The sequence below is a fragment of the Charadrius vociferus genome, unplaced genomic scaffold (genome assembly GCF_000708025.1).
Source record: "Charadrius vociferus isolate BGI_N301 unplaced genomic scaffold, ASM70802v2 scaffold767, whole genome shotgun sequence".
In the NCBI taxonomy this organism is placed as follows: Eukaryota; Metazoa; Chordata; class Aves; order Charadriiformes; family Charadriidae; genus Charadrius; species Charadrius vociferus.
In genome coordinates this window covers 301,602-321,698 of record NW_009649076.1, presented here as the reverse complement: position 1 = coordinate 321,698, position 20,097 = coordinate 301,602, and the positions used below count along the sequence as shown (strand labels likewise).

At 42.4% G+C, this 20,097-nt stretch overlaps 1 protein-coding gene across 1 annotated transcript in view; it reads left to right on the top strand.

The window, feature by feature from the left end:
• The window catches only part of ANK2 (ankyrin 2, neuronal), a 313,778-nt gene that overhangs the window by 16,397 nt on the left and 277,284 nt on the right, over positions 1–20,097 (top strand). The gene's annotated exons all lie outside the window — the stretch shown is intronic.

Here is a 20,097-nt window from a genome sequence, read left to right as displayed (position 1 = left end):
ACGGGCTATGAGAAGGGCAGTTACTGATCTAATACAGATTATAACTTGGTATCTCATTGTAACTTATTCCCTTGTTATAAAATTGACGCAAAGTAGTTTTAAATCTGTATGGTATCGCTTTATTTTCATTTGCTAATTTAAGTAAACTTAACCTGTTTAAAAATTGTCTGGACAAGTGCCCACACGTCGTCCTGGCTTCTGCTTCCCTCCAGTGGAGGGTGGACTCCAGTCCCACTGGAACGAGAGTGAACACTTGGATGTGTGGTTTTCACTCAGAGTTATTTCCCGCAGGTGGGCTGCTTTTGCACAGCTTCACAACCCTTCTTTTTTTTTCTGAAATCGATTTATCAAGCAGGTGCACTGAGGCACAGTTTAAAGTCATGCTTATCGCTGCGTACGGGTCACTGAAGCTTTGCTCATCAGAGGATTGTTTGATAGATCGGGCTTGCTGGTTACATGTCACTTCTAGTTTTGAAGACCAAATCTCTTCAAAATTCAGATAAAGCCACAAAATATTTATTTCCTCCAAGGTGAACGTTCATGATTAATATTATGTTGTAGCTAAAAACAAGGAACATAAGTCTAGTTTTGCAGCATAGGTGGGATTTGGATGTTTAAGAAGAAAAGATGCTATAGAATCAGTCTTGAGACAGATGCACCAGCTGTGTGGTTAAATAGAGCATGCATGGACATAGGTGCAGTTAATCATAATCTGACCTCTTGAGTGGCCACAGCTCAATCCACTTTGTCCCCACTAGTGTCCAGCTGCCCTTACTGGCAGGGTGGCATCTCACAGAAGAAAAAGGCAGTGGGGTTTTGGTGCCTCGGAGGTGGCAGATGATGGGATTTGTGACAGTTTGCTTTGAGTTTTTATCTGTTCCATAGGAGCTGAAATGAGGGGACCAAGGTAGTGTTTAGGCTGCTGAGCATCTCAGCAACGGAGTAAGAGCATCCTGGCTGCGTGGTACGTGCGGGTTTTTTTCCCACTTTTGTGGATTTTTCTTTTTTCCTATCTGTTTTCATTTAAGGAAAAGATTATTTGCAGAGGAGAAGATAAATAAGTAGTATCATGTCCATAATAATTGCAGTAATATAAACCAAATAATGTATGTTTTGCAAAAGTTGTATGTCTACACATCTGACTATTGGCAATAGGTCTTCAACTTGTCTATAACTAAGAATTATTTGGGTTTATGTATTAGTTGTCAAAATATGATGGCAGCATTTTTTCAGGGGTTGCTATTTTGGCTTTCATTGCCTTCCCGCCTGGGAAACTTAGGTGTGGTATTTCTTGCGTTTCAACTTTTGTTGCTTTATTTTCATTTACAGTTCACTAGGGAACAACCTCGTAAGTATCTGGTCTTTACTGGTGAATTTTAATTTGAAATGCCGTTCTTAACACTTAAATACAGATTAGGCTGAGGTTGTCACAAAATGTAAAATAACTAGGGAATCCCAAAGAGTCTTTCCAGTTTCTGTTAGAATGTGGATTTTAGTCACATTATGTTTGGTTTTGGTTTTTTTTACTATTTTTATTGGGGATTACTGTAGTATCAATAAAAGTATCTAAAAATTGGTGCTCACTTGCAGCTATTTTTCAGGACACCGTTTCAGAGTATAATGAAATCTTGACATTTAGTCAAGCCTTGACATTTTCTGTTAGACCAGATCAAACCTTCCTTCGTGAAGGTGCATGTCAATAGACCAGAAAATGGCAGTCAGAGGGTCACCTTTACTTCTGATGTAATGTCTGACTTCTACGCAACAAAACACCGTCAGGACTGAACCTGGTCTCTGGCTGGAGCTACAGCATGTACCAAATGCTTTCATGGAGTCAAACTCCGAAACGCCCTTTTGGTTTCAGTGTAAAACTGAGTTCTAACTCTGTCACCTCCGTTAAATAGAAAGAGTAATTTAATTATTACGTGTCCCTAATGTTCCCATCAAAGCTATGGAGAGAGTTCTTCATTGTAGGACTTGTTTTCATTTTGTGTTGTTGAATTAACTTGAGAAAGAAGGCCGGTCCTGTTAGAAAATATCCACTGCTTGGAACGTAGCTGGGAAGTGGCTCTGGGCAAATCTAAAACTATGACAACCCGAATCTTGGCTTGACAGCTTCTGGGGTTTGCAAACCCTTCCGTTCTCGTATCCAGTATGTCTACACATGGCTAATAATTTCCTTCCCAGGCTCTACCTTTTTTTAATCCTAAGATTAGGAGAAAGGTTTGAATTAGGAGGCCTCTGAGTTGCTTGTCTTTTTTAAAGGCTGTGTTAGAAGTTGGCTTCTCCTGCAAGCGGACAACCAGCATAAAATACATTCCACAGACATCTGAAAGGTAGTTTATCTGAGCATGGGAATTTCTGTGTGTGACTGGTGATTGTTTCTTGGCCTCCATTGAAACCATCTCTATTTTTCACCAGGTTAGCTCAATCTCTTGTGTGTATAGATATGGTATGTTGATATGAATTCAAACACAACAGCATATTTTGTTCGTCCGTATAGTTTCCTGGATTTGCTTCGTCGTCTTGCATGTAGTTAGCTTCTGGCTGGGTGTGAAGAAACATGAGTATTGTACCTCATAAAACACTTCTGTGGGCATGTTGTCTTCTGTTGTGCTCCTACAAGCACAGTGTTCATGTCAAATAGTTTCATCAAAGTTGTCAGAAAAGGAGATGAGGCCTCCTGTCTCTGATTGTCTGCTTGGGCATTTCTGTAGGTCACCTCTGGGTGATTGTGGAAAACTCCCTTGTGGTCACCTAGGCAGGACAAACGGGGATTTCAAGTTACAGAGTCTCTTTGCACCATAGAAAAAATCCCAACCTATATTACAATGAAATTCCACAAACTGTTTAGGGATTAAGCGTTTGTTTAGGAAGCGGAGGAGGTGGGAGAAGCACCGATGAGCTTTTGCCGCTCTGTCTGTGGGAACCTGAGTGCAAGCTGACGTATAGAAAATATGTATTTAACTTTTCTGTCTCAGTCTATAGGATGTTCCTTTGTACTGTATTTGCTGTACAGACAAGCGTAAACGGATTCTGCTGTCTCGCTCCCATAAGGAACGGAAGGAGTTAAGTGTATCTGATGAGGATGTTTTCATTCCCTCTTTATCGCGGAGAGGCTGGATCACAGATGCATTTTTGTGCATAGAAAATCGAAAGGTCGGAGGAGGGCACGGTCTGTTTTTGCCAAAGGACTGCCTGTGAACTGCAAAACAAGATGGTTGTCTGCTCTTAGTGTGAACTGAAGTAAGGAGCTGTGCTGTTAAGAAAGAGACGGCTGTTTAACGTCCTGGTGTTTAACGCTGAGGAGTGGGGATCCAAAAGAAGAAACAGGCGCGTTGTTGGGTGACGCTTGCCGAGGCTTTTTGGGAAGGCGACAAAGAAAAAGGCAGGCAAGCAGAGGATTTGGCGCATCCAGGGGCTGAATTTTCCTGCAGCTCTGGATCAAATGTCTTAATCCAGTTGTTTTCTCAAATTCCCAGTGATAAAACTGGAGAAAGATGTCAAACTGCCTGCTAAGATTAAATTCATCAGTGTTGATGTTGAAATAGATTTATTCTGCATGGAGAGTCCGCTTTGTGGCCTGCGTCTATCTCTCTCTTCCCCCGGTTTCCTTCTGGGCATCCTCTGCCCTGGGCGACAGACTGTATCAGTTGCAGAATAAAGCATTTGCTTGGAGTTTTTTGGATAAGCCAGTACTAAAATTAGGGTGAACTTTGGCCATTTGCTCAGGTTTTATTTTGGTGACCGCCGAGGTAGTTTTCGTCGGGAAATTGCGAAGTGCGTTCTTGCTGCTGATAAGCAGTGATGCAAGAAATCTTTAAAGGACCGCTCGTGTCTGATGTAGGAAGCTCTGTCAAGGGATGGGTTTGGACTGCTGCTCGTTTCCTCTCATCTGTCCGCTGGGTGGTTCGTCGAGTCGTCGTTGGGTCGGAAGGTAAACGGCCGTTAATGCGTAGACTGTATCCTTGAACCTCCCTCTGTGGTTACCTCTTGCAGAGCTGTTTGCAGGAACAGGCTCGCTTCAATACGGCCTTGTCTTTCGGCAAAGCAAGCTGCGAGGAGTGGATAGCTACGTTAGATCTGCGCGCGGCTTACGAGTGTGGAACTGGGAAACGAACTCATTAAGGAAAAGACAAGTAATGCCAAAAGTGGAGGAGGGGGGAGAAAGGATGGGAGTGGGGTGGGCGTTGTGGGGTGGGCTCAGACCAGCATTGGTGGGGAAGAGTTGAGGGCAAGAGAGGAGAAAAAGGAAGAAAGGAAAAAGTACTTGGAAGATAGAAAGCCCGGGACTGGCATTTTTCTATCTGAAACATCGTGAAAGATTGACTAAGGTTCGTCCTGCTTACCAGTGCATTACACGAGGCGAGTTGAAGAGGAAGGAGGACGTAGATCCCTGGGCTAACTGTATACCTTATCCTGAAATGAAAGAGAGAGTCTGATTTATACTTTGGAATCATTGCAGATTTGCTGTGCTATCTAGGTCTGCCTTCATTAGAATCTTTTTCAAAGCTTTGTCACTGTAATGTTTCCTTGAGTGTGGGTCAGTCCATCCCAGTTAAGCCCACGTCTTCGCTGCAGTACTAAATAGTAAACTTCCACTCTAATACGCATCTTAGAGAAATGGGCGCTATGGATAATAAATGAACAAAGGTCGATGGGAAAGCGACTGCAGCAAACACAGCTGCCGTCAGCTATTAGAGGGCAAACCTATTCCCTGATGTTTTAGAACAAGCACTCTTCTTTTCCTTCTGAGTGAGGGAAGGTCAAGAAAATGGGTCCCTGATTTCACAGATGTGACTCCTGGATTGATTGGCAGGGTTGAAAACCATCCTGTGCTCTTCTGGGCAGTTACAGACATCCATTAGGAGGCCTTGTGTCTAATGGTGCCGTGTATGAGTTCTATTGGGTTGTTTTTTTATGGTGTCCCAGTGGTCATTCCACATATATATACCTGTGAACTTGGTATGTTTTCCAGAGATCCAGATATTGCAGTTAATTGAAAGTCTTACCATCTGTTTGAAATCAGTTAGTGTTTGCTGTTGTAGAGATCTAGTGTCTCTTCAGCCGCGAGTGGGATTTTTCCGTACAGCTTTTTGAGCCCTCGATGGTTTCCCATGTTGTACGGCAGCTGTCAAAAGCCACGGTAATGAGTCTTGCAGCTAACTAAGGATCTGCCGACAGCCGGGGCAGAAAGGAGCTGCATAATTTCATTATCCTTTTGACTTGTAGAGAGCAAATGCTTTATAACCTCCTCTCTTCGTTGATACTAATGCCTCTGGAATCCCTTTGTTATATTAAACCTCAGCCAGTTGAGGATACCCCTCTGAGGCTCTAGTAGCTCGAATCTGAGCCTGGCATAGAACTATACATCATTTCGGGTTCATTATCCCAGCATATCTCTGCTCTTCAATTTCCGTTCAGTTCTAGTGTTTAATTGAAAAGGAAACATTTTATCCCTAATTGTATGATTGTTGTTATTTCTATCCTGTCCAAACAAAGTACAGTCCTTTCTTAGCAGTCTCAGCTTTTTGAATTAAAAAATGCTTGACTTCTCATTCCGGAAACTTAATTTTTAATGATTTTGGAGTTGCTCTTTATGTTATAACTTCAGTTGCGTAAGTCAAGAACATTTTCTGGGAAGTCATTGGCTTTCCATTCCTAACTTTATTCAACATCACTCGGAATATCACAAGGACTCTGAGATGGTGGCTTTCAGCGTCCTGTGGAGTCATTTCTGCGAACAACATGGGGTCTGGTCCCACTTCATTTAGGTTACTGGTGAAATTCCTATCCACTTCAACAGGGTCATGGTGGGTTTGATTTGTGAGGGTTGTGGGTTTTGTTTATCTCTGTGTTTTTCATAAGCTTTTTCCACTACTTTTTGCATCATCTAGCCAATTCTGTAAATGTCAACACAATATTTGCACTAAGATGTACAAGTACATATTTCAAACACTTCATATTTCATTTCTTAACCACGGTGGATGGTAAATGAGACATCATTGTACTCAAATTGCTGTTCTGGCTGCCAGGCAATTGCTGTGTTGGAGTACAATGCCATCCTGGTGAGGTTAACTTGTCGGTAGGTGTACTTAGAGGGAACGTTTAGTTGCCATCAACCTACCTTCTGACAGCCTATGTGCCTGAGGAGTGGAGAGGGCAAGGTTCTCCCAGCCAGCTTGGTGTTGTGGCCACTGGATTTGCTGGTAGAGCTCCTGCTGGCATTAAAAATGCAGGGACGAATGACAGTGGTAGGGCTTGAAAGGGACCTCTGGAGATCATCTAGTCCAATGCCCCTGCCAAAGCAGGTTCACCTGCAGCAGGTGGGACAGGAACGTGTCCAGGCGAGTTTTGAGTATCTCCAGAGAAGGAGAGTCCACAACCTCTCTGAGCAGCCTGTGCCATTGCTGCCACCCTCAAAGGAAAGAAGTTTTTCTTCATGTTTTCTTCACACAAACTGTGTTCCAGTTTGTGCCCATTGCCCCTTTCCCAGTGGTGCCCGGGGACAGGATGAATCTGTCCCCATCTTCTTGACACCCGCCCTTTAGATATTGATAAGCATTGATGAGATCCCCTCTGTCTTCTCCAGGCTAAACAGCCCCAGGTCGCTCAGCCTTTTCTTCTAAGAGGGGTGATTCAGTCTCCTGAGCATCTTTGTAGCCCTCCATTGGACTCTCTCCAGTAGTTCCTCGTCTTTCTTGAACTGGGGAGCCCAGACCTGAACCCAGTGCCCCAGATGTGCCCTCACCAGGGCAGAGTAGAGGGGGAGGAAGACCTCCTCTGACTTGCTGGCCATGCTTCTTTTAATGCACCCCAGGATGCCATTGGCCTTCTTGGCCGCATTGCTGGCTCACGGTCAACTGGTTGTCCTCCAGGACTCCCAGGTCACCCTCCGCAGAGCTGCTTTCCAGCAGGTCAACCCTTAATCTGTACCAGTGCACGCGTAACCCTACACTTGCCCTTGTTCACCATCCTTCCCCCCACCCTGATAAGTGTCGAGATCAGCTTTAGTGGGACTCCAGCTACGTGCTGTCCCTCGCTAAGGGCGAATACTCCAAGAGCCAGCGCAGCTCACTGCTTTCCCGGAACCGGTAAATAACGTGCTGTATTCCACGTGAAACAACTTCATGGTAGGAAGTGGTCCATCCAAGAACATCGAATCTTTCCCTTTTTCTAATTATGAATAGGCAGAATTGTTGGATTTGAATGGAAACCTTTATGAATATCTTTAATTAAAGATACCAGAGGCTTACAGATGTACAGAACATTCTGTATATGTTAATTTGTAATTAAAATTCATTATTAATGACATAAGTATTTTAACAAACCACATCATTTTTTTTTTTAAGAGATTGTTATTAGACTTCATGAATTTCTGAAAAAACCTTGTGATTAGGAGTTTGCTTACTTTATTAAGGAAAGATCTTATTAGAGATATTCAAGGATAACGTAGACTTAATTTTTCTTGGTTTCTGGTTGGGAGCAGGAGATGACCTAGTAATTTTTCAAGAGGAACCCTGAGCCTTTACGATGCTGACAGCCATTTGATAGAAGGATTAATTTATTCCTAATATTTGGCGCTATGAAGCAACCCGACGCATTTTACAGACATTATCTTGGGTTTGTTCTGTGCTGCCTGCCTGCTAGTGTCTCCAGTTAGGAGGTAAGAAGAGAAGGATGAGGAGACGTGTCTGCATAGGGTGAGGTTATTAGGCAAAAATACAAGAGTTTTTTTCATGTAGAATTGGTTTTGTCACAACAGTAATGCCAGTCTTTTTCTCTCTCTCTACACATGCACACAAATCTAAAATTTAAGTATGTATTTTTTTCCCCGTTTCCTAAGTAACGCATGGCACAACGTGACTAAGACTGAGTTGCAAATTATGGATCAGCACATCATTTTGTCTGCGTTCCGAAGTGTTTCCCTGGTCAATTTTTAGATGGGGAAGATCTACGCACAACAAAGAGGAACAGAGAGGGATGTCCTAAATCCAGATAATATTTGCTCTCTGGATGCACGTAGGAGACCCCCTGAGGAGAAATGTTTTTCAAGGTGCTGGAATTCATTGGTGCTGCTCTGTTTTGTCGGGTTGTACATAAATCTCTGAGAATTATTTGAAGATGTGACCATAAGAAGGATTTTTATTTTTTTTTCCTTAAATGATATTTTTGAAAGGTGTAAGAATATGTCGAATATATGAGAATGTTTCAGTTGTGTTCAGTATGTGCCAGGGAGACAAACATGCTTTTTTTTTTTTTCCTGTGGCAGCTGAACTGAAGTCAGCGGTGACGTTCTTGTTTACAGCATGTCATCCTAGAAACAGGCTATTGAGAAGATTTCTTGCGTTCTTTAAAGTCTGATATTTGAAGTCCTTAATTGTCATGTTCTCCTGATTTTTCTAGGCTTGAGATAATGAAATTTAATACTGACATTGGGTGTTGGGGAGTACGACCCAAAGATGCTAATGAAGTCGCATACTGTAATTACCGATTAGAAAACTGTATATTAGTATTCGCTGACCAGAAAAGTCAGACGTATTGCTCGTTTGGAAAAGGGGTTATTTTTGCTATTTTTTTTTTCCTTTTGGCTTTTTATGAGCTTCAGGTTTGTGTTTTTCAATCCCACTCGGTTTGAATGCAAGATGCCTGCTGTGGGAGGAGGTAATGGGAAGAGACAATGGCATCTGCGTTAGTTGCTAATTTTAACCTCCAGCTATCTTTTCTCTCAGGGTGCACTGTGCAGACAGAGAAGCTCGTGGGCGAATAGGGAACAAATCCTTTTCCCCCAAGTAAACTAATTACATGCCAGACAGAAATGATGCTGCCAAAATGACTTATCTTCCTTCAAAAATCATTCCAGAAGTCTTTTCAGCTTCCAAAACGGAATAGGAGTCTGGTAGGTAGATGCTCTGTTCATGTAAGCTATCGCTGAATCCAAATAAATATGACAGGTGGGGGTGTGGGATGTCAGACAGTGCCAAAGCCACTCGGAACACAACAAAACATCTTATAGGAATCCAAAGTTCTTTATTACGAGACATTCCATGCTTTTTGGTGCTCGTTCCACATACAGAGTTCCTAAATTAAATTTATGTTTTGGGACGAGTGGATAAAACAAGGAATGGGTGCAGGGGATCACTGACGTCTCATACCTCAGTTTCCAAGAGCCCTGGTTATATGAGTGATTATAGCCGAGGAAGACAATTTTCAGTAACAATTTGCTTGATGAATTAGCCTTCTTTCTTGATTGCAGATTGTCTGCAAACAGATTGCAATTTTAACAAACATGTTTGCTACTTATAAAAACTTCGTGCATAATTTTTTTTTTTTTTCCTGAAAATTGCTGTTAGTGGTAAGATTTACTTCGTGGTCCTGAGAGAATACTGAGAGCAAACCCTTCCCGTAAAACATCCACGATAAACAAACAGAAAAATGTGGGAACGCAGTTGGAGCAAAATCATACAGAAGTCACTGGGATGTTTGCATATCATTTTTCTCATTATTTGTTCAGCTGTAACAGCGAGTGAAAATTGACACCATCTGATAGTTATTCAGGAGTCTGTGTAAAATGAGTCTGATGGGCTCCGGGGAGTTCCCGGCAGACGTATCCCCATCTCTTGAATCACCTCCACAGTTCATATTAATTGACAACCTCATCGCTGCCAGCTGCAGAGAGACCTGGCAACACGCGGCTCTGGAGTCGGAACCGTGTTTTCATGTAGTATTTGGTTCTTCTCAGAACTCACTGGGGAGATGCCGCCAAAACAGCACGGAAAGGTTTATGAGAACACTTTTCCTACTGCGCCTGTTATCACGTTCCTAAAAATGTTTTGGTCTTCGTGAATATTAGTGTGATATCTCTTATTCTTAGCCGTTCCTCCACATGCACTGTAGTTTTCTTTTGCTACGTAGCTATTTTCTAACCACTGTCTCTTTCTGTTGGGTTGGTTTGGCAGGGCTGGGGGAGGAAATACCTGCGATGAGGGTAAACTGCACAGCCGTGAAGGTTTCTATCCGCTAGGACAGCAGACGGCACTGGTACCAACTTCCTAGCTAGCCGTGACGTGGTAAAGCTATTCATGAAGTGAAGAGGCCATTCAGGTCTCGTCTGATGTTCCTGCTACGCTTGCTGACAAAACCACATTTGTAGGTGTATTTCTTACGACAGTTACTTGTCTTGGAATAATTGGAAAGAGATCACCAGCTTGTCACAGAATAATGAATTGCTGAAGGAGCTTTGATCCAGTTATCCCATAGCCAGTTACCAATTTATTGAGCTATTTTACCTCTTATTAAATAAATAATAAAAAATTGTACGAGAGTTGGATCTCTCCGAAGGTACGCTGGAAAACATTTTATTTTGCTTCCTTCATTGACAATTCGGGTGGCCATAATAGACAACACGAAGTGTAGACTGGAAAGAGGCCAGGAGAGACCCATCTGCTCAAAAAGAGGTATCTTTCTAATTACAGTCTAGTAGGCAGAGCCCGGGGATAATGACATACCTTTTCTCCTATGAATATTTTCATGAACTTTGCCTGTCTCGGGAGATTCCCTCAGTGCTGTGCTAAATTGGGTCAGTCGCGTGTATACAAAAGAAAAGGACAAAAGATGGGTGTGTGTTGCAGTATTGCCATAAAACTTTGTATCTTCTCAGCAATTAAGTAGTAAAAGGATTCTGTTCCAATTTATGGGCGGAAGAGTTGCTGAAGGTCAGGGCGTCTTGGTGTTCCATCCAGGTGTGTATTTTAATGCTCTGTAAGTTGGATATGAGAAAGGAAGTTTCTTGCTTTGGCTGCCGTTTTAAAGTTTGCGGTAACTGTATACAGAATCAGAAAGTATATTAAAACATTCAGTTGTGTCCATCCACCTGTTTATACATTGCTAATGTGTCCAGCTCAGTATGATCTCTTGGTCATATTTTAGTTTTGATTTTTAGTTTCGAACGGTTTCGTGGTTACAAAAGACAAGCATCGGAGCAGTGGAGTCTTCCTGCCTGTTGGGAAACTAGTCCAAATGGAGATATTTATTAAAAATAAATGGAAATGGGTATTGTGGTGCGTATATCCAGGTCACCTCCAAACAAATGCGCAACAATTCCTTTTTTTTTTTTTGCTCAGGACAAGAAAAATATCCGTAAAGATGCATGGTTGCACGCATTCAATAAAAACCAAACAAAAAGAAAAACCCCAGCCGATGTAACCTTGCGATGCTACCCTCTGTGACCTCCGTTTCTTGTAATTCTGACTGCCCTGATTCCCAGTGCTCATCAATATTCTACTACATCAGTGGCACAAAAGAAATTCCCTTGTAGCGTTTCACATAAAGACCAAGTTTCTTATTAATTTTGCATAAATAGTCTTTCTCCCGATGATAGAAACTAAATGCGATAACTCGGGAGCATTGTTGTTTTGACTGGCTTTGTTGGTTTTCCTTACTTGGTAACAGGACTGAGGGGTGGGTTAACTACAGTGGTTCCTCCAGGTATTCCGGTATTAGTAGCAGCGGTTCTCTTTGTACTATTTTGCATTTTCACTTGCAGCTGATCACGCAGGGATCAGTTAGAACTCAACCCACAGTTTAAAAATAATAATTAAGAAACAAACAAACAAAAAAAAAGGATGGAGCCACAGCTGTAGCAAAGCAGTTTTTAATCTTCATGTGGGTAATGGATCGGATCTCTAGATATGGAACCGAAATAGCTAATCTGCCCCTGCAGCGTGTGTCCTCTTGGTATTGGCTGTGTTTCATGACTCTCTGTTCATATCTGGTCCTGCAAGATTACTTACAAAAAGTGTTTTGACAGGTTTCTGCTTTTTCACTCTTCGTGTGGAGAACAATTAGAGTATGACTGAAATAAGAAAGTGATTAAAAACACATTTCAGAGACCTACCCTGAACTCTCTCTCACTTTAATGTTGGCTAGAAGAATTGAGTATTTCCATTTCAACTCTAACTACGATTTTATTTTCATCTTTGTCACCTGTGTGATATAATGCTGTCAATTTATGTTCTTCTGACTAAAGTTTGCTTTGATATTTTATAATACTGTATTTTCTATTATATTTTTGTCTCCTTTCATCATCATGTTGCAAATAATTGTAGAGAAGAGCTGATCAATAAGAGGAGTTCTAAACTACTTTTAGCTCTTGTGTTTTAAGGAAGTAGCGTTTATTGAGAACTTCATAGTTGACTTAAACTGTTATATGCAGTTACGTGTTTCCACTTGCAGAAATAATTAAAGGTGTTTAAGTTACATGTAGATGCATAAATCAAATAACTGTCTGGGGTAATACAATATAATTAGCAAAAGGGCTGACCTGTGTGACGCCAGTGACCTAGAGGATTAGTTTGGGGTTTTTTTTAGCCAGTCACGTTCAATAGCTTTTATTCAGGGAGGTCTATTGAAGTGCTTTTTTTTTAAAAAAAAAAAAAACCAACACAAAAACCAAACAACAAACCCAACAACCTAGTATTCAGCATGAATAGCATGTGCGGCATCAGACTTTCCATATTACAGAAGCTACAACCGTTATTTATAAGGAAAATGAATGAAGTGCTGATGAGTTTTGCACTGCTTGGTTCCTTTGCCATCCTTGCTGCAAAAATGTCTTCTGACTGCTTTAAAGGGTTTTCACCGCTAGCAGTAGCGGTGAAGCCTTTGGGGCAGGAGGTACACCTTAGTGCTTACGCTATGGCTAGCAGGGCTGTTGTAAGGAGACAGGGGCGAGCAGGTAAAGACCTTTTGTGGGGGCTTTTGTTTGTAGAGAAGACAAATTAGTAGAAATGACAACTTTGGGTGACTAATTCGTTGTACATCGCCATTTGCCAACAGCTGCGGTGGGCAGAGCTTAAGCAAACTTAAAATGTGGTGTAGACTTGTCCCCGTTCCTTAAGAGCACTCAGCTCCCTTTTTTTTTTCCCCCATCTCCCCTGTGTTTCCTTCAAAAAAAAAAAAAAAAGAAAAAAAACCCCTAAACAAACCCCAACCAACCCACCAGCAAACCACCCGAGTCTCTGAAGGGTTTTGAAGAGGCCGGGTTTGGTGTGGAGAGGCAGCAATGCCCGTCGTCGTGTTCCCGTGGGTTGTCGATGGTGGGGAAGACATCTGGGCTGGCAGACGGCCGAGCGCTTGCTCTCCGAGCTCTGTCGCTGGAGCAGAAATATCTCCTAAAGATGAGAGTGCGGCACGGCAACCGCCGCATCAACATTGCTGTTGTTTTACAGGGACCCGTCTGAAGCATCGCAGCTCTGCCTGGTAACGGCCATAACGAGCTGGGGCACTTTGTGTCCCTCCATCCAGGGTGGCCATGTACTGTAGACTTCCATCAATAGAAACGAGCAGTTATGTAGTGCTTGGCTACTTCTTGAAATGCCCTCGAGAGCATACTTCTGCTGCTCATAACTATTCTTCTTAGCAGTTTTTATATCTATTTCTTAGAATATTTGTCACCGGCCTTTTCAAAGAGGTGTGCTGCGGTTTCGTGCTGCTGTTGCGGTGAGAGGATATTTGTCCTGGAATGAAATGAGTCCTTTTTCCTGTGCACCCTCAGTGTTACTGCAAACCTATCCAGAGACCTTGTTGGAAGCCTTTCTTGTGTTATTTAGCCTTAGTTTAATTATCTGCTGAAAACAGGGTAAAGTAGAAATCAAAACTACATGTGTACTAATAGGTCAGTTGCTTGTTAGCATGTAGTTTTAATGAGACTTTAAAAAAAAATGATATGAAGATTTATTGAAAGTCAACTGTGCAAGTTTGTTACAATATGGTTTTTTTTGAAGGTTGATTAGTGCTGCTTTACTTGGCAATTGAATTGATGATCCGTGAGACTTCAAGTTGTCAATGTTCATAGGCTAATGCATTTAAGGAAAGAAAAAAAAAACAAAAAGTAGTACTATGGTGATGGTACAGTTAAATGAGATTCTGTCTTGCGTTATAAATAGGCAGGTTGACAGCTGATTGTTCCAGTCCATAGTCACAAAGGGAAGAGCTTGTGACCACGGGTTAGATCGATTTTGTGGGTTGCCAAGTTCAGTTTGGGGATGTGAGGGTTTGATTGTACGAGTTTGTCCCTCACGAGAGCGCCTTTGTCAACCAACTTCTCAGCTCCGTGGGTCTGCACAACAAACACAGTCTGAATTTTTTTGTTATCTTAAAGGACTGGGAATCTCTGATAAAAAAAACTTGTTTGGCATTTTCCATAACCAATACAGGAGACCCGATGCAGCAGTTGTGTAAAGCAGACCCACAGCCCCACTCAGCCCCCCCGGTAATTCTAATTCTGAGGAAAATGGGTTCTTGTGGTTTGTGATTCTGAATTGCCAAGAAGTGACCTAAAGTACGAGTTTCAGCGGCATTGGGTTGAAGTCCCTGTTCTGTCACTGTAGCAGAGTTGTGCTTTTCTTTAATTGGAGTACAGAATAAGGAAGTGTATGGTTTGAAATGGAAATACAGAACAAACAGTTGTACATATGAGAGAATCTACTTACGACATTATGACTTACCCTTCCCGCTATAAAAGCCCACCTCTTGAGCTCCTCAGATGCTTAAAGGAACAAACCAGTACGATACTTTTAAATGCCCAGTCTCAGTAGAAAAAAATGCAGCTCGGAAACAATCTCTGTCAGCCCTGGGAATAATTGAGTCGGTAGAAAGTGCTTAGCTTTGCTCAATTTAGCTAGATTTTAATGAGACTCTTCCTTTCATCGTACACTCGGCTGTGCCATGAGGTGACTAGAAGAAAGCAAACAAGAGGTCAGGGAGCTCTGCATTTCCTTTAATTTGGAACAGTAGCGCAGTCTAAGACGCGAAAATTAGCCTGAGTTTGACAGCCAAGAGCAAGAGATGTGTTTAAAAGCAACATGGGAATAGCTAGATTGAACGAGATCAGTTCTGACTACTCCAACATACTGGTGCTTTGTGTTGAGCATTTTTGTGAATTAATATGTGATATAAAATTTTAGTGCGGGCTCCAGTACTAATGTATAAGGCAGGCATAAAACTGCTTTTTGGTATTCTTCGTGCTTGTGTTAGATAAATTGAAGAATTTGAGAGGAAAATTTAATAAATGCGCCTTTTTATTAGACTTCTCAATCTCAGTGTATCATAAAGCATCTCACTACGGCACTCGAGTCAGGTTTTTGAAGTTATTTAAGCTCCTAACTGCCATTCATTTCAACTGTCAATACAATATGTGCACTGGCACATACCCAATAAGTAGAAAGACAAGGCATTGAATTACAACCCAGTCGTTTCTAATGATTTTGTAGCTGAGTGCATCTACTCTGAGTGCTTTATAACAATGCAGCACCTTGAACACTAGGTCTGATGTGCAGGGAGCGCTGAATATGCAGATTGCCTGTGAATAATACAGATATCTTTGAATTCAAATTGTGGCTTATTGTTTGATTAACGTGGTTCAATATTGTTAGTATTAATTAAAATGATGGGAAAAACATATTCTGTCACATCTTATCTCCTCGTTTTTGGTTTTGTAAGGACATCTTTCAACTCGCAGAAAATCCGTTAGTTAGGAGTTTTCTTACAGGAAATAAAATTTTTCTCTTTATTCGGAAAATCTACTTCAAGCCTAAGGAGCCCTCTGCTGTGTTCTATCATCTCACCAAACCAGCTTGGGTCAGTCACTCTACGATGAAATGTGAAAAAGAATCATGGCATTGCTCATTAGCACTCTTGCATCCGTAGGCATTATTTCTAATAGATTTTTTTCAGGAACACTTTTGTATTTCTGCAAAACACTTCTAAAGCATCACTGAGGACAGATATCTGTGTACGTTAATTATGCAAAGCTTCGTGTACTGACTGCCTCAACCCTCCAATGAAAAACACTTTAAAAACCCCACAAAAGTAAGACGTGTTGTGGTTATCTCAAACCAGGACAAGGTCATACAGTGCAAGGTCGGTATAGACATCGTTCCAGTGGGATTTCAGATGGCTTAACCTGCGAACTATTTCTGTCATAGGTTTGAGAGATTCAAGTCCAGTCTTCTAGCCTTAACCTTGTTGACTAAGTGTCGTCTTAGACATAGCACATCTTGTTCCTGGATGGAAGAACAGCTGCTTGATGTATTTTGTTCCTCAGATCTTACCATAGCTAGAGTGGTAGAGGTCATCTCTCCGGTTTGCTGTAACACATTCGGGCCACGCAGAGCGCAGTGGTGCAGCTACCGGGAGGACTTTGATGATTTAGCCCCCGCAGTAGCCTCTGTGTCCTTTTCTTCTGCTTTGTTGATGGCACCACTCATGTGGTACTTGGCAATGAGCAGACGGCAGCGTCGGTGTGTGATGGTACGCCCAGTCTCAGCGGCACCGCTGGTGAGTAGAGTTTCCTCCACCGACTGTGGACATCTGCTCTTCTCTGTGAGCAGGTAGCAGGTCAACATCTGTGCCACCCTTCAGCTGGTTCCTTGCAGAAGATAATCATGTGTGTGAGAGAGGGAAGCAGAGGGCCGGAGGGAGCACACGTGATTTAAACACCACCATAGGGGACTCCGGGTACCCTGTGGGAAGGTTTCAAATACTCCCCCCTAGTTGGCACCAAGTGGGCTTCCCCTTTGCCACGTGCCTTTTGGATTGCCTTTCTGGTGTGTCTGGATGTGACACGACTGCGTGCCGGTCGCTGTAGTGCTGAACGCGGGCTCCGGGCTCACCTGGGCTCGCAGGACTCGTGTCCCCACCTCGGAGCTGGCCCCACCGCGGGCAGGCTCTGCTGCGTGCCCCGCAGTAACGGTGGAGAGGGAACGATGCTCATCTGTAAAGATATTTCGCTACCGATACAGGTGTAATTACTATGATAAAATGTTTGATAGCTTAGCTTATATTTTCACGGATCTGGCATAAATTTATACTAAATAAAAATTAATACTAAAAAAAAATATCACTGGCATAAAGTGACTCTAGATTAGGAATGCTTATGGGTATGTAAACTAGATGATGGATATTTAGGTTAGATCCTCAATAGTAGGAATGATCAGTGGAGATTTTCTTATCTGATATTATCTGCCTCTACTTATGTTATCTGCCTCTATCAGTGGCAGTTATCTGGTTTAAAAAAAAAAAAAGCACAGCAAAAGGATTTAATGCTTTGAAAAACCTGAAGGCTTCAAGTCATATCGGTATAGCCTTCCTTGTATTCCTTCAGATACACTTACTGCTATTTATAGAGTGGAAGAAATAGGAGAACCTAATAACTTAATGTTGGGTTTTTTTGTCCCACTGTGTACGTATGTAACTGTTCCTGAAGACGGCGTTACGCTTGCCTTTCTCACACCAGTTACTGGGTAATATTAGATTTAAGATGGACTTGTCATACCGCTTGGCTCTTTGCTTCGGTCCTATTTGGAGAGTCAGACCATTTTCCAAATCTAATGTTCTTTCTACTGCCATCTCAACCTCCTGAACCCCCTGTAAAAATACAGATAAGAGGACTCGCAGAACTCTAACGACAAGCGATTTAATTACTTGCTTTGCAATGCGCTGCCTGGCGGGGGAGCAGTAGGGGGGAGGCTCGTTCCTCCGGCCGGTGAAGTTGTCCCACTTTCGGGCTTACGTCTTACCGCGCTTCTTCTCGGATGTTATGTGCTGTTAATTCTGGCTGCAAAAAGGAAGAGCAACTTGCCAGGAGAACTGTGGGTGCTAACAGCTGCCTTGGTCTTCAAGCAGAACATAGCAAGAAGACCACCCAGGCATGCCCTTTACAGGTGTTCACAGATACCAAAAGGAAGTACCGGGATTTGTCTCTTGCGCAGGAGTTAAATTGAACATCCAGAGAGCACAACGATGTAGACAAAAAGCACAAAGTAAACACATTTGGTATAAGTAAATAACGTGAGCTCTGGGCTTTCTGTATAGAAGAGCCCCCCCGCTTCCAACCTCAAAGAACCGGTGTTGAGAACTACTGGACATAGCTGGCTCGGAAGAAATGTGAAACATTTCAGAGAGGGACCGGGATGAATGGTGAGACCGCATCTGGAGTACTGTGTCCAGTTCTGGGCTCCCCAGTTCAAGAAAGACAGGGAACTGCTGGAGAGGGTCCAGCAAAGGGCAACAAAGATGATTAGGGGACTGGAGCACCTTTCTTATGAGGAAAGGCTGAGGGACTTGGGTCTCTTTAGTCTAGAGAAAAGAAGATTGAGGGGGGATCTTATTAATACATACAAATACTTAATGGGGGGATGCCAGGGGGATGGGAGCAGTCTTTTTTCAGTGGCGCCCAGTGATAGGACGAGGGGTAATGGGCATAAACTTGAACATAGGAAGTTCCATCTTAACATGAGAAGGAACTTCTTTACTTTGAGGGTAGTGGAGCAGTGGCACAGGCTGCCCAGAGAGGGGGTGGAGTCTCCCACTCTGGAGACATTCAAACCCCGCCTGGACGCTGTCCTGTGTAACGTGCTGTAGGTGACCCTGCTCTGGCAGGAGGGTTGGGCTAGATGATCTCCAGAGGTCCCTTCCAACCCTAACAATTCTGTGAATTCTGTGAATGATAATTATAAGTAATATTAGACAATATGTAGTGGCATTGCATAAAAACTTGCGAAAAACAAGACCAAGTAGTAAAATGCAATTTGAAATATTGTCGATATATTTACTTTTTCATATACTGTACCTTTTTATTTTGCGTGTTGCTATTTTATGGGTTTATTGTCACTACCAACAAGCCTGCTGCTGTGCTCTTTTTATTATCTGTGGCAATAACATCTCTAGAAAATTAACTTGGACTTGCATGGTTTCTGACAAGCCTTTGAATTTTGGTATTAGCTATGCATTATTAATATTTTCAAGGCTTTTGTTCTGGATTTTTTTTTAACATTACCTTACGCACTTTACAGTGATGATCATCACTTCATTTTTTTTAATTTTTTTTTTTCCTTTTGAGAGTTCTCAGGGTTGTGAACCTCTTGAAATTAAACAGTGGAAGAGGAAGGTGGATCTTCATGCTTGCAGAATAGAATCCTAGAATGGTTAGAGTTAGAAGGGACCTTAGAGTTCCACCCCCCCGCCCTGGGCAGGGACACCTCCCCCCAGCCCAGGTTGCTCCAAGCCCCGTCCAACCTGGCCTTGAACACCTCCAGGGATGGGGCAGCCACAGCTTCTCGGGGCAGCCTGCGCCGGGGGCTCACCACCCTCATAGCGAAGAGTTTCTTCCTAATATCTAGTCTAAATCTTCCCTCTCCCAGGTTAAAACTGTTACCCCTTGTCCTATTGCTTCACACCCTGATGGAAAGGCTCTTCCCATCTTTCCTGTAGGCCCCCTATTTTTTGCTTTTTATGTATATGTATAGAATAGTTATATTACTATTTTCATATATATAATTAGTATATCATTCCAAACCAAATAGTCATTTCTGGGAAGCTTGTGCAAACTAAAGTTAAAACTGCTCTTAGTTTATGTAGTTCTCTGGGTAAAGAAGTGTAAGTCCATTCTTTTTACTGTGCATCAGGTTGACATGGAAACACACCAGGGCTCTTGATATTTGACTGTTTATATGTACTCTGGAGTAGGGGATTTCCTAGGTGTATCTTATAATGGATTTTTCTAGTATTGTTGTTGTGATTTACCTACTTTCTGCCTTATCAGGTGGTGTTTCCCATTGCATAGCGCCCGCAGTGCTTTCCATGGTCACCAGAAATCTCTGAGGAACCGCTGCAGCCACCAAGTATAAGCTGACAACAGCAGGTTTGGGCTCCCAATAGCTCTGTGGGAGCAGGGCACCAGCGAGGCACCACTGTTGCTTTGGTAGAGGTCTTTGTCTTATGTGGAGCCACATCATGAACGCGATGTAAGAGAATTCAGCTTTTAGATGTAAATGTTTTTCAAGTACTATTTTATCCTTTAGGCATGACACCTATGAGGTTTACTGAACTTGAGGAATAAGGGGTTGGAATTTGTGTGCTGTTTACTTCTACATCTTAGTGTCTGGTTTCAGTATGAATAAAAACTGTTAGCAGCTTGCACTCGGGTATCTTCTTTGGGAGGAAAGAGCCATGGCAAAGCTTGTAGCATTCTGCCATGTAGCCTGTTTGGACAATGCTTTATTATTTAGAAGCTGGAATAAGGAGTTCTTTTTTCCT